This window comes from Schistocerca gregaria, chromosome 7 (assembly GCF_023897955.1).
Source record: "Schistocerca gregaria isolate iqSchGreg1 chromosome 7, iqSchGreg1.2, whole genome shotgun sequence".
Taxonomy (NCBI): domain Eukaryota; kingdom Metazoa; phylum Arthropoda; class Insecta; order Orthoptera; family Acrididae; genus Schistocerca; species Schistocerca gregaria.
In genome coordinates, this window is record NC_064926.1 from 443,165,664 (window position 1) to 443,178,408 (window position 12,745).

Here is a 12,745-nt window from a genome sequence, read left to right on the forward strand (position 1 = left end):
ACACCACCGCCTCCGAATTTCAGTGCTAGCCCTACACACGCTGGCAGATGACCTTCACGGGATATTCGACAAACCCACACCCTGCCATTGGATTGCCACATTGTGTACCGTGATTCGTCACTCCACACAACGTTTTCCCACAGTTCAGTCGTACAATGTTTACGCTCCTTGCACCAAGCGAGGCGTCGTTTGGCATTTACTGGCGTGATGTGTGGCTTTTGAGCAGCCGCTCGATCACGAAATCCAAGTTTCCTCACCTCCCGCTTACCTGTCATAGTACTTACAGTGGTTTCTGATGGAGTTTGGAATTCCTCTGTTATAGTCTGGATATGGGTCTGCCTATCACACATTACGACCCTCTTCAGCCGTCGGCGATCTCCGTCAGTCAACAGACGAGGACGGCCTGTATACTTTTGAGCTGTACTTGTCACTTCACGTTTCCACTTCACTATAACATCGGAAATAGTGGACTTAGTGATGTTTAGGAGTGTGGAAATCTCGTGTACAGACGTATTACACAAGTGACACCCAATCACCTGACCGCGTTCGAAGTCCATGAGTTTCGCGGAGCGTCCTATTCTGCTCTCTCACGATGTCTAATGACTACTGAGATCCCTGGTATGGAGTACCTTGCAGTAGGTGGCAGCACAATGCACCTAATATGAAAAACGTATGTTTTTATGGATGTCCGGATACTTTTGATCGCATAGTGTATATTTCATTTGTAAATTCAGTTTTCACATAGTTCCGTTACCCTGCACTTCGGTCAAAATACGTTTTACACATTTTTCTGATCTTCTTTGTACTTATAAACAAGAGTTCAGGTATATCATTCAGTATAGACTAACCATTTCGTTTTCTGATCCAGTCGCAAATAGAGTGAGAGAGAGACGACTGTCCAAAATCCTCTGTACGACTACAAATTTTTGGCGTCCTGTCTCCAAGGTGTTTACGCTAAAAACGTATGTTGGCGCCCTCCGAATCGTTCTACAGTCAGCATCAAATACCGCCTCTCTAAATTTTCGCGAAGGGGCCTTGCGAAAAGAGTCGTCGTCTTCTTTCCAGGAATTCCCATCTGAGTTCACGAGACTTTTCCGTAATACTTGCATACTGATCGAAAGTGCTCATAACAAATATAACAGTACGCTAATGAACTGCTTGAAAATCTTCCTTTAATCAGACTTGGCGGGGATCCCAAATTCTCAAACAGTACTAAAGAATAGGTCACCCTAGTGTTGTATTAGCTGTCTCCTTTATGGATGAGATACACTTTCACAAACTTCTCCCAACGAAAGGAAGTCGAGGATTCGCCTTCCCTGCTACAAGACTGACGTACTCGTTACATTTCTTGTCACTTTTAAACGTTACCCCATGATATTTAATCGATATGAGTGTGCCAAGTAGCACCTTATTGAAGCTGTATTCGCTCGTTACAGGACTGTTTTTATCTATCATTATTATTAACTTACATTTTTAGAGCAGGTTACCAATCATCGCACCAACTGCAAATTTGGTCTAAGTCAGTTGTACACTCCTACAGTCACTAGAGGACATCTTCCGTACATCACAGCGACAGCAGCAAACAGTCTTAAATTGTTGCTAACCATGTCTACCAAATCATTTATGTATTACTCTCCCGTGGGGCATTCCTGACGATATCCTTCTTCACAGTCACAGTAGCAGTCGAGGAGAACCTACTGAGTTTTATTACTTAAAATGTATACGAGCCTTTCACAAAATTGGGAATCTAGAAACTAAGCTCATCTCTTCGTTCACAGTCGGCAGTGGGTACCATGTCAAACACATTCCAGAAATCTAGAAATATGGAATCTGCCTATTGCCCTCGATCGAATGTTGGAGGACATTATTAGAGAAAAGGCCAAGCTCCTTCGCAGGAGCGATACTTTCTAAATCCATGCCGATTTATGGAAATTAGCTTTTCTTTTCGAGGCTATTTATTGTATTTCAAGAATTATGAAGCACACCACTGTTGAGGATATTGGTCTGCAATTATCAAGATCAGATCATTCACTTTACAGGCAGCCGTCACATATTTAAGCCGCTTACGATTTTTCACTCGTCTAATTTCATGAGGTCACACACCTCGGCTTCCGCTGAACCTGTCGTAATAATCGAAGACACCACGTCAGCTATCGACTATGTGATCACCATTGCGGACCACCTGCTTCCTGTAATCCTTGATGTATTCAGTGACGTATATGACAGCCCCCATCAGGACACCTTTCTGTGTCACGTGGCCAGAATCGCGCTACCGTTGTTTCCAGTTAATTGCTGTGGTCTCACAGTGTCTTACCCTCAAATAAGCATGATCTGAATCCGCTATCGGACAGCAGCTTCGCGACCATAAACCATCGGCCCGTAATTAACAACAGCTGTATGACTTGTGAGTGGGCATTCGTTCGCAAACCTAGCATGCCATTCCATGCAGAGTAGCTGCTGCATTACGTTCCAAAGGCAAACGTACAGTACCCTTTGCTGACTCCACTGTTATTCCTAGAGTATGCCCCAATAGCGTGTATGATATTGCGGGAGCTTTCCTATTCACGTTGACTGCGATACAGGACTAACTCCGAGGTCTGATACAGTTTCATTTTAATTGTTAACAGTGCTCTACAGTAGTGGATATAGTTTAGACGACTTAACCTTACAGGCAAATTACCTTTTGTTACCAGAGTATTTTTTTGTTTTGGTTTTTACACAAAATACCTGCCATATAGTCGGTGACGCGATATTGAGTGTCCAGAAATGATAAGTATTATCAGTCTAAGAAATATTGAAGTTTGTTACTCGTCGTTCTTATGAAAATTACCAGGACCTAAAAGACGTTTCCGTACAGCTGTTATGTTGGTCTCCCTGTGAAACCTTCCCGTCTCCTCTATACCACTCTTGTTACGCAACCTTCCCTTTTAACAATAACCTATGAAACCTTCCGTTAGGATTTCTATCTCTTGCTTAATCTTCCCATTAAAATTAATTCACTTTCTCAATAATAATAAGAGCAATCTTCCCATAGAAATTTAAATTCTGCTTATAAAAAGTGATTTGATGATTATTTCGACAAGACATAGAATTTGTCGTCGTTGTGGCCCTGAGTCGTTATCTACAATAACCCAAAACTGTTCCTTACCTTTTTTTCTGACTGCTACATCGAACTGCGACATGAATATACTTACTCTGTTTTACTATATTAGCTGTTGGTGGGCTGTCATAATAAGTGGTTGTATTTATTACCAAAGCTGACGTTATTCTTTAATAGCAAAGTCTAACAGCACATTTATTAAATGCATTTGAGCGTCACGTAAGAAATAACTGCATAAATTTCTCTAAGTACCAAAATTGTGCGAACATTGAACTTAAATCTACAGCACAAGCCAAAATTATACCTGCCATAGATGACAATATTAATTCGCTTGCATATTGTTGTATCTATAGCGGCAGTTCATCTTACCTCTCTGTATGACTAATTTCTGCAATAGATTTATCCCTCTCTATTTCATCGCTTCGCCATTTCCCCATCATTTCCCGTATCTAGAAACTATATTTCAAATGTGTATATGTGTAATTGGGCCGTTCGGTGTCGTGGTAACCAGCACCTTTTAATCTGTTCGAATTTATATGCGTTATTTAAAATATCACGTCGTGTTATTTTGTGGTATCTTGTATTTGGTCCACAGCTTGGCATTATATCGGCCCTGATTTCAGCGTGCTTTCGGAACAATTGGTGTTCCTGAAAAATTCAGTTTGTGACCTTTCGATTTTCAAAGAGTTTGAAAAAGTTTACAGCATGTAAGTACAAAACGTATTCTTTATATCTACACGAGAGTGAATTATTAGTCTACATCTACATTTTTTTTCGATGATCACTTTTGATAATTGTAATGAGGTGTTTTCTTTTTCAACGCTTGAGACTGTACGTCTCTTCACCAATCTGAGAAAAACTGCTGCAACATGGAAAACACGTTCGTTGTTATAACATAACATAGTTGTACTGAATCACTCAGATATTACTATTCAGTTACCTGTGGATTATGTAGCTTTCTTGGTCGACATTTTTCTCTCCATTTACTGACTGTAGGTGCTAAACGACTTGTGCTATAGATACGACTGCACAAAAGCTAGCTTTGTTTATGTTGCAAACCACTCACACCTTCATTCTCCAGCTCTTTCTTTTAGACAGAAGCACGACAGCTGCATTGGTACGCACAAAAAACTGGTAATGTGACGAATCAGTCTTCGACTATGTTTTCATACTTATAATTTACGGCAGTGGAGCGTGGTTAGATATTGCTTAAAATGTCTTACTGCACCGACGTGGCGAACCCTCAGCAGTTCACCTCATGATCCGGCGGTCGTAAAGAGTTGTGGGTCATAAACACCTCGACAGAATGGCTTTTTCATGGTCATAAGGGAAGACGTTAGTAACGACAACCACGGCCGAGAAAAGCATCAAAAAGTACTGAAGACGCTAAGGCTAGATGAGAAAGTAATCAAGCAGAAGAAATGAGAGCGGCACTTTTTATTACGATTTCATTCCCAGTAATTTCTTAATTACAGAGAGAGTAGATACCTGACCTTCGCCTCATCTTTCGACCACTGGCAGTATAATTTTTGTGTGCCGCTGCTCGAGAAAGTATAAAGATTAGGAGAATACTTGTAGAGACTATTTCCTCTTAGTGGAATTCTTCAAAAATATATTAGTGCTAGAATGACCAGTAGATAATAAAAAAAATGCATATTTGTTGTAGCAATACCGTTAGTTATTCAACAATACTATTCCTAAATTAAAATAATGTTCAAGTGGGAAAATGTTTTATGGTTCAAATGGCTCTAAGTACTATGGGACTTAACATCTGAGGTTATCGGTCCTCTAGACTTAGAACTACTTAAACCTGACTAACCTAAGGACATCACACAAATCCATGCTTGAGGCAGGATTCGAATCTGCGACCGTAGCAGCCGCGTGGTTCCGGACTGAAGGGCATAGAACCGCTCGGTCACCGCGGCCGGCATAAAACGTTATATCACTTGGAGCTTAGACTACTACTCATGGAAAAATTAATCTATGAAGTGTCATTAACGTAGCGAGGAAAAGAGAAAGATGGTAACTACAATTTCACTCCGCTTTTATGTTCTGTAGCAAAACAATAAATTATTTCGATATAAATAAAATCATTGATATTTCGGTTGCAAACTATACCAGACTTATAGTTTGGGATTTGCACACGCTTTCATATTAAATTCCCTGAAATTTTCTATTCCCTTGCACAGTTACTTGTGTTGTGCTATAAATTCTAGATCCAGCGAGATCCAGTGCAATACTGGTGAAGGAACTCGTGCCCTGAGATCTAATTTCTAATCTGATATTGATGTGCCTGAGTAGCTACAAATTTTAAAGAACTTGCGCCGGTGTTTTTGCTTCGGACACGTTGAACCTTTTTCACGTTAAAATAGAGACTGAGCTTGCACTCGACTCCACATTTAACACCACACACAGTTTCTGACAATTTGGAAGTCTTGACATTCCCTTCTGGATTATGTAGCAAAACCAAATACAAGGAAACAAAAAGAAAATGAAAAAGAATACATTCTTATCTTAGAGCATAAAATTTTACTGAAGTGATATCATGGTTCAGGTAAATACCAAATGCTTTAAAGCGCTGCCCCATGTATCTGGTTTCTGCTGACACCTGAATAACTATGATTCACGCGGACACATATGTAGCTCAAAGCGCACTCTAATTAACTGTGTCTCCTCGTCTAATATTTGATGATTGTAGACGTAATTTGGCTATGTGCCTCAGATAACGACAGAAATTCCTAACTAGGTTTGTATATCCTACGCTCGTCTCATTTTTCCATATAATGACAGTGTTATGTGTATGTATTCATGTGTAACATTCGAGCTTTTATGATTAAACTGGTAATCTGTCCATCCTCGTATGACAGTATGACATGTCGTAACACTGAAGCGCTTCCATAGAGTTCTGTGTTAATACTCGGATAAAGAAGCAAACGTCACATTTAACATCTAAACACATTTGATGAACATACTCATTTCTTTGAAGATACGGCGTTGTTGAGGAGACAATCCTTATTGCTTTCCATCATGACCGATACTATACGTGTAAGTTACTTGCACTCAAATGTAACGGAACTCTGAGCAGACGCCTTGGAGCGAGCGGTCACTGTACAATTAAGCCATATATCGGGCCGAAATACGATGGTTATATGCGAATGTCTGCAACTGGAGCATAGATAAAGGAATCCATTAGGAACTAGTGCTTCGTGATTTAGCGTACACGGAGCGTGCTAGTCACAGTAAGAATTTTCTTTTCAACTTTTGTAGTACTGTCGTCCTAAGTTGCATATAATATTGTGATATGTTGATAATTTTTACTTTTGTACCACTTAACTACAACTGAATTCAACATAATTATCGTGCCATACGCTCTTCGTCTTTATTCTTTGCGAGGCACATACACTGGCCTGGAATATGTACTTACTTTTTAGTTTTCGTTCGTAGTCTCAGAACGTAAACTAAAAAATACATATGTTATAAACAGTTCTGATGGTAGGTTTTACAATGGCGGACAATACAAAGAACACATCAGGTGTTGAAAGCATGAAACAAACCATTTCGCATTTGCAGAACTCCTGAAACACCAAAACCACCATGCCACAAACAAGGTACAAGATGTAAATAGAATTAAAATAAACGAACATGACAAATACCTGACACAAATGCAGGAAAACTACCACATCCACAAAGTCTTTGCTGAAAACAAACATCTGACAAAAGAGCAAAGACACGCCAGTACAGACTCCCTACTACACTTAAGAAAAGAAATGATAAGATAAGAAAATTATCCTTCTTGTATTTGCAGACACACTGAAACAAGTACAAACCTACCTCTCTCTCTCTCTTTTCTTTCTCTTTCTCTCTATTTCTGCCTTCTCATTACACAACAGACACAAACACAGGCACACACACACACAATCATGCACACTAACCTAAAAGCGTACCAAAACAAATACTATTTCACACACACACAAAATTATACATAAAAAAATACTGAAACAAATGCCATTTCACACACACACACACACACACACACACACACACACACACAGACAGATCACATACGTTCCGAAAATTAGGCTTGAAAGTTGGTAATAACATTCGATCTTGGGCAATAACACTGGATGACGGGCAATAGCATCCGGCTGTCGGCAACAAAAACCACAACATAGCATCAAAACAAGTGTTCAGTTCCCACTGCTGCTAAGTTTGGGAAAACGAAAGCCCAAACAGCAATGATAAGAAGAATAACAGCGGCAAAAATGGAACAAAAACACAACGTGTAGAGTACCATCCACGGAAACTGTAAGCGAATTTAAAATATTGTTACGTTATAGAAAAGCCAACCACCAGAACGGTTTATAAATAGTCCTAAAATGTAAACTAAATAGTAAAAATACGTACATATTCCACGCCACCGAAGATGGCTTGCAAAGAATAGACTCGGAACGCGTATGGCATGAAATTTGTTTTATTCAGTTCTAGTCAGACGGTATAAAAGTAAAAATTATCAACAAACTGCAAGAATTTTTCTTTTCTATCCTTTTTTTGTTTTATTTCTTTTAGTTTTGAGTCATCAGTACTCTGACCAGTTCGATTCGAACCGCCAGGAACTCGCCCTGTGACGGAACATTGTCTATTTGTAACTATCCGTTCCGGGTGGTTGGTGTTCTTTGATTGACTTACTATTTTGTCCAAGTATAGGTATTATTTTTCATATTTTCATAGCTTATTTTTGGTACTACCAGTGTAACGTACTGGGTGACAATTATTGAACTATACAAAAGAAAACTTAAATTAGATATAAAAAGGCATACACACACTTTATTCAACATATAAAAGGCACTACACCTATAGAGATTTAGGTTATGACATGTTCGATGTACCTGCCATCATTGGCGATTATGTGGCGCATGCAAATAGCGAAATTCTGCATGATCCGCTGAAGTGTCGGAAAATCGATACGGTCGATGACCTGAATGGATGTTTTCAGCTCAGAATTGATTTTGGGGTTATTTCTGTACATCTTGTCTTTAATATAGCCCCTTAAAAAGGAATCGTATGTGTTCAGATTCGGAGAATATGGTGGCCAATCGAAACCCATGGGAGTGGCCTCTGGGTAACCCAGAGCCCGAATGCGATCTCCAAAGTGCTCCTCCAGGACATCAGACACCCTCCTGCTTCGATGGGGTCGAGATCCGTCTTCCATAAATAAGCATCATATTGTAGAAATCAAGGTCACTCTTGATTTTGGGTATGAAATCATCTTTCAAAATCTTGACGTACCTGTCGGTAGTTACCTTGCCAGCAAGGAATATCGTACCGATGATTGAGTGATTGAACAATGCACGCCACACAATCACCCGTTAATGGTGAAGAGAAATCTCGATCGCGAAATGCGAATTCTCAGTCCCCCAAATGCGCCAGTTTTACTTCTTGCCCAACCCATCCAAATGAAATTGGACTTTGTCGCTAAACCAAATCATACAATTCATATCGTGCCAAGCGGCCAACAGTGTAGTTTGAATGTCCTAAAGCATACCGTTCAGAAGTTATGATGAATTTATTTCATATAGTTCAATAATTGTCACCTTGTATTTGTGAATGTTTTCATTATGAGGAGTGTTGTCAGTAAAATAGATTTACTATGAAAATTATAGAATTGAGTTATTTATAGTAAATGAATTAATTATTTGTTATGTGTAGTCACGATAAACACAGTCCATGTAGTCAAAGCGGAAGAAGAAAGTAGAGAATAGGAAGAGGAAATGGGTCGTAAGCTGTAATGGAAGTGCGTGGTAATTCATGGTTTTAGAAAGTCGGTAAAGCGATGGAGAGACAAATTTGGATGGTGTCATTGAAGGGTTTATCAAACGATAAGTATATCGATGTTTTACCATATGAAACTGACTTTCAGAGACACTGTTTCGGGATAAACTGTCGTCACATATCGGCGCATAAAGGGGGTATTGTACAACTATTTGCTGAAAGTTGTATGGAAATTTCTGTAGTATTCCCTACACGAAGAAGGCGGAGGTATTAAAGAAATCCATACGAGAGGAGCGAAGACTGAAAAGTGGACAGAGCTGTTTCCCTAGTAAAGAGTCAAAAGCAAAACACGGGGGAAAGACTAACATAGCGGAAACTATTTATGTGAAATTTGAGAATCTTCGTAACTGATGGGCATTACAACAAGCCGGACGAGAGGGAGGACTATGAAGAGACAATTAACTGAGGGAGGTAGTAATATTGAAACGTCCCCTTAGAAAAATTGTACATGACTGTGCTTAAACTGACACACAATATTTTTAGAGCAACACAATCTGACTTTCAATAATCCCTACAAAAGAATGGGCCTGAATAAACATTAACCTATACCTTTCAAAAATCACTTACCTCACCAAAAACTTCGTTACTCGAACTACTGCAATACAGCGAGCGCCACTACTGCCAACTAAATAAAAGTTTCAAACTACTGATGGCACTAACTACTGATAGGCATAGTTAGCAAATGAAACATTTTGATAGAGAACAAACAATGTATTTACCTTAATAGTCATAATATATATAGCAGTTAATGACATCAGTCAAGCCGGCCGCGGTGGTCTCGCGGTTCTAGGTGCGCAGTCCGGAACCGTGCGACTGCTACTGTCGCAGGTTCGAATCCTGCCTCGGGCATGGATGTGTGTGATGTCCTTAGGTTAGTTAGGTTTAAGTAGTTCTAAGTTCTAGGGGACTGATGACCACAGCAGTTGAGTCCCATAGTGCTCAGAGCCATTTGAACCATTTGACATCAGTGTTACAAATTTCAAAACTCCGCCATCTCTCTCCCCACGTCCACCAATGCTGGCGGCTCACCTCCAACTGCGCAACGCTACACGCTGTTAACATCCAACTGCCCAACACTACAATGGCGAGTATTACAACAACGTCAACCAGCCACTCACTGCACACAGCACAGCCAGTGATTTGTCATATAGAGCGCTATGTGGCGTTACCAATAAAAAAACCTAAACAGCCTACTTACAATATTTACTGTGAGAGAATGTAGTGTGTGTGGACTGTGAAATGAGAAAGAACTGTGCAGTTAAAAAGCCAAAAATATTACTCCTACATCTACATGGGTACACGGCAAATCACACTTCCGTGCCTGGGAGAGGATTTATCGAAACACCTTTAAAATAATTCTCTATTGTCCAGTCTCGAACAGCGCACAGTAATAAACGGACACGTATATCTTTCCGTGACAGCTTAGATTTCCTTTATTTGGTTTTGATCATCGTTTCTACCTGTGTTACTCGGCATCAGCAAAATGTTTTCACATTTGATGGAGAAAATTGTTGATTGAATTTTCATGAGAAGATTCCGCCGCAACTAAAAACGCCTTTCTTTTAAAGATGTCCACCACACATCATTCTACATTCTACATTTATACTCCGCAAGCCATCCAACGGTGTGTGGCGGAGGGGACTTTACGTGCCACTGTCATTACCTCTCTTTCCTGTTCTAGTATGTTCTCGTATGGTTCGCGGGAAGAACGACTGTCTGAAAGCCTCCGTGCGCGCTCTAATCTCTCTCGTAATATGTCAATGATCCTCTCCCCTTTTCCGCGATAATACGAGAGGTGTTACTTCTTTTAAGTTTCTGGATGTACCGCATTTTCCTCATCTGGCAAGGCTCCGATAGAGTGCAGCAGATCTCCAAAAGAGGACGGACAAGAGTAATGTATGTATTCTCTTTGGCACATTTGTTGCATCTTCTAAGTGTTCTGCAAATAAATCGCAGTCTTTCGTTTGCTTTCTCCACAACGTTTTCCATGGATTCTTTCCTATTTAAGGTGTTCATAACTGTAATTCCTAGCTATTTAGTTGAATTTACAGCCTTTAGATTTGATCGGTTTATCGCGTAACCGAAGTTTAACGGATTCCTTGTAGCACTCATCTGGATGAGCTCACACTTTACATTATTTAGGGTCAATAGCCTATTTGCATTCCATACACGTATCTTGTTCGTTCTGTAGTTAGTTTTGATCTTTGAATTACTTTAGTAGACGGTAAAGTACAGAATCATCTGCGAACAACCTAAGACGGTTCCTTAGACTGGCTCCTGAACCTTTTGTACTCGTATTGACAAGGGACACCAAGGAGCCTATAACACTACGTTGAGGATCGCCAGAAATATTTTCTATTTTACTCGGTGACTTTCCGTCAATTACTACGAACTGTGACCACTCTGACAGGAATTCACGATATTCCTTAAGCACGCTATTTCACTAGAAGCCAATGGTGTGGTACAGTGTCAAAAGCCTTCTGGAGACCTTGTTGTTGTTGTTCTGGTCTTCAGTCCTGAGACTGGTTTGATGTAGCTCTCCATCCTACTCTATCCTTTGCAAGCGTCTTCATCTCCCAGTACGTACTGCAACGTACATCCCTCTGAATCTGCTTAGTGTATTCATCTCTTGGCCTCCCTCTACGACTTTTACCCTCCACGCTGCCCTCCAATACTAATCTGGTGATTCCTTGATGAATCAGATCATGTCCCACCAACTGATCCCTTCTTCTAGTCAAGTTGTGCCACAAACTTCTCTTCTCCCCAATCATATTCAATACCTCCTCATTAGTTATATGATCTACCCATCTAATCTTCAGCATTCTGCTGTAGCACCATATTTCGAAACCTTCTATTGTCTTCTGGTCCAAGCTAATTAGCGTCCATTGTTCACTTCCATATATGGCTACAATCCATACAAATACTTTCCGGAACGACTTCCTGACACTTAAACCTATATTCGACGTTAACAAATTTCTCTTCTTCAGAAATGCTTTCCTTGGCATTGCCAGTTTACATTTTATATCGTCTCTACTTCGACCATCATAAGTTATTTTGCTCCCCAAATAGTAAAACTCATTTACTACTTTAAGTGTCTCATTTCCTAATCTAATTCCCTCAGCATTACCCGACTTAATTCGACTACATTCCATTATCCTTGTTTTGCTTTTGTTGATGTTCATCTTATATCCTCCTTTCAACACAATATACATTCCGTCCAACTGCTCTTCCAAGTCCTTTGCTGTCTCTGATAGAATTAAAATGTCATCGGCGAACCTTAAAGTTTTTATTTCTTCTCCATGGATTTTAATACCTACACCGAAATTTTCTTTTGTTTCCTTTACGGCTTGCTCAATATACAGATTGAATAACATTGGGGAGAGGCTACAAACCTGTCTCACCCTCTTCCCAACTGCTGCTTCCCTTTCATGTCACTCGACTCTTATAACTGCCATCTGGTTTCTGTACAAATTGTAAATAGCTTTTCGCTCCCTGTATTTTACCCCTGCCTTCTCCAGAATTTGATGGAGTCTATTCCAGTCAACATTGTCAAAATCTTTCTCTATGTCTACAAATGATAGGAACGTAGGTTTGCCTTTCCTTAATCTAGCTTCTAAGATAAGCCATAATGGCAGTATTGCCTCATGTGTTCCAGTATTTCTACGGAATCCAAACTGATCATCCCCGAGGTCGGTTTCCACTAGTTTTTCCATTCGTCTGTAAAGAATTCGTGTTAGTTTTTGCAACAGTGACTTATTAAACTGATAGTTCGGTAATTTTCACATCTCTCAACACCTGTTTTCTTTGGGATTGGAA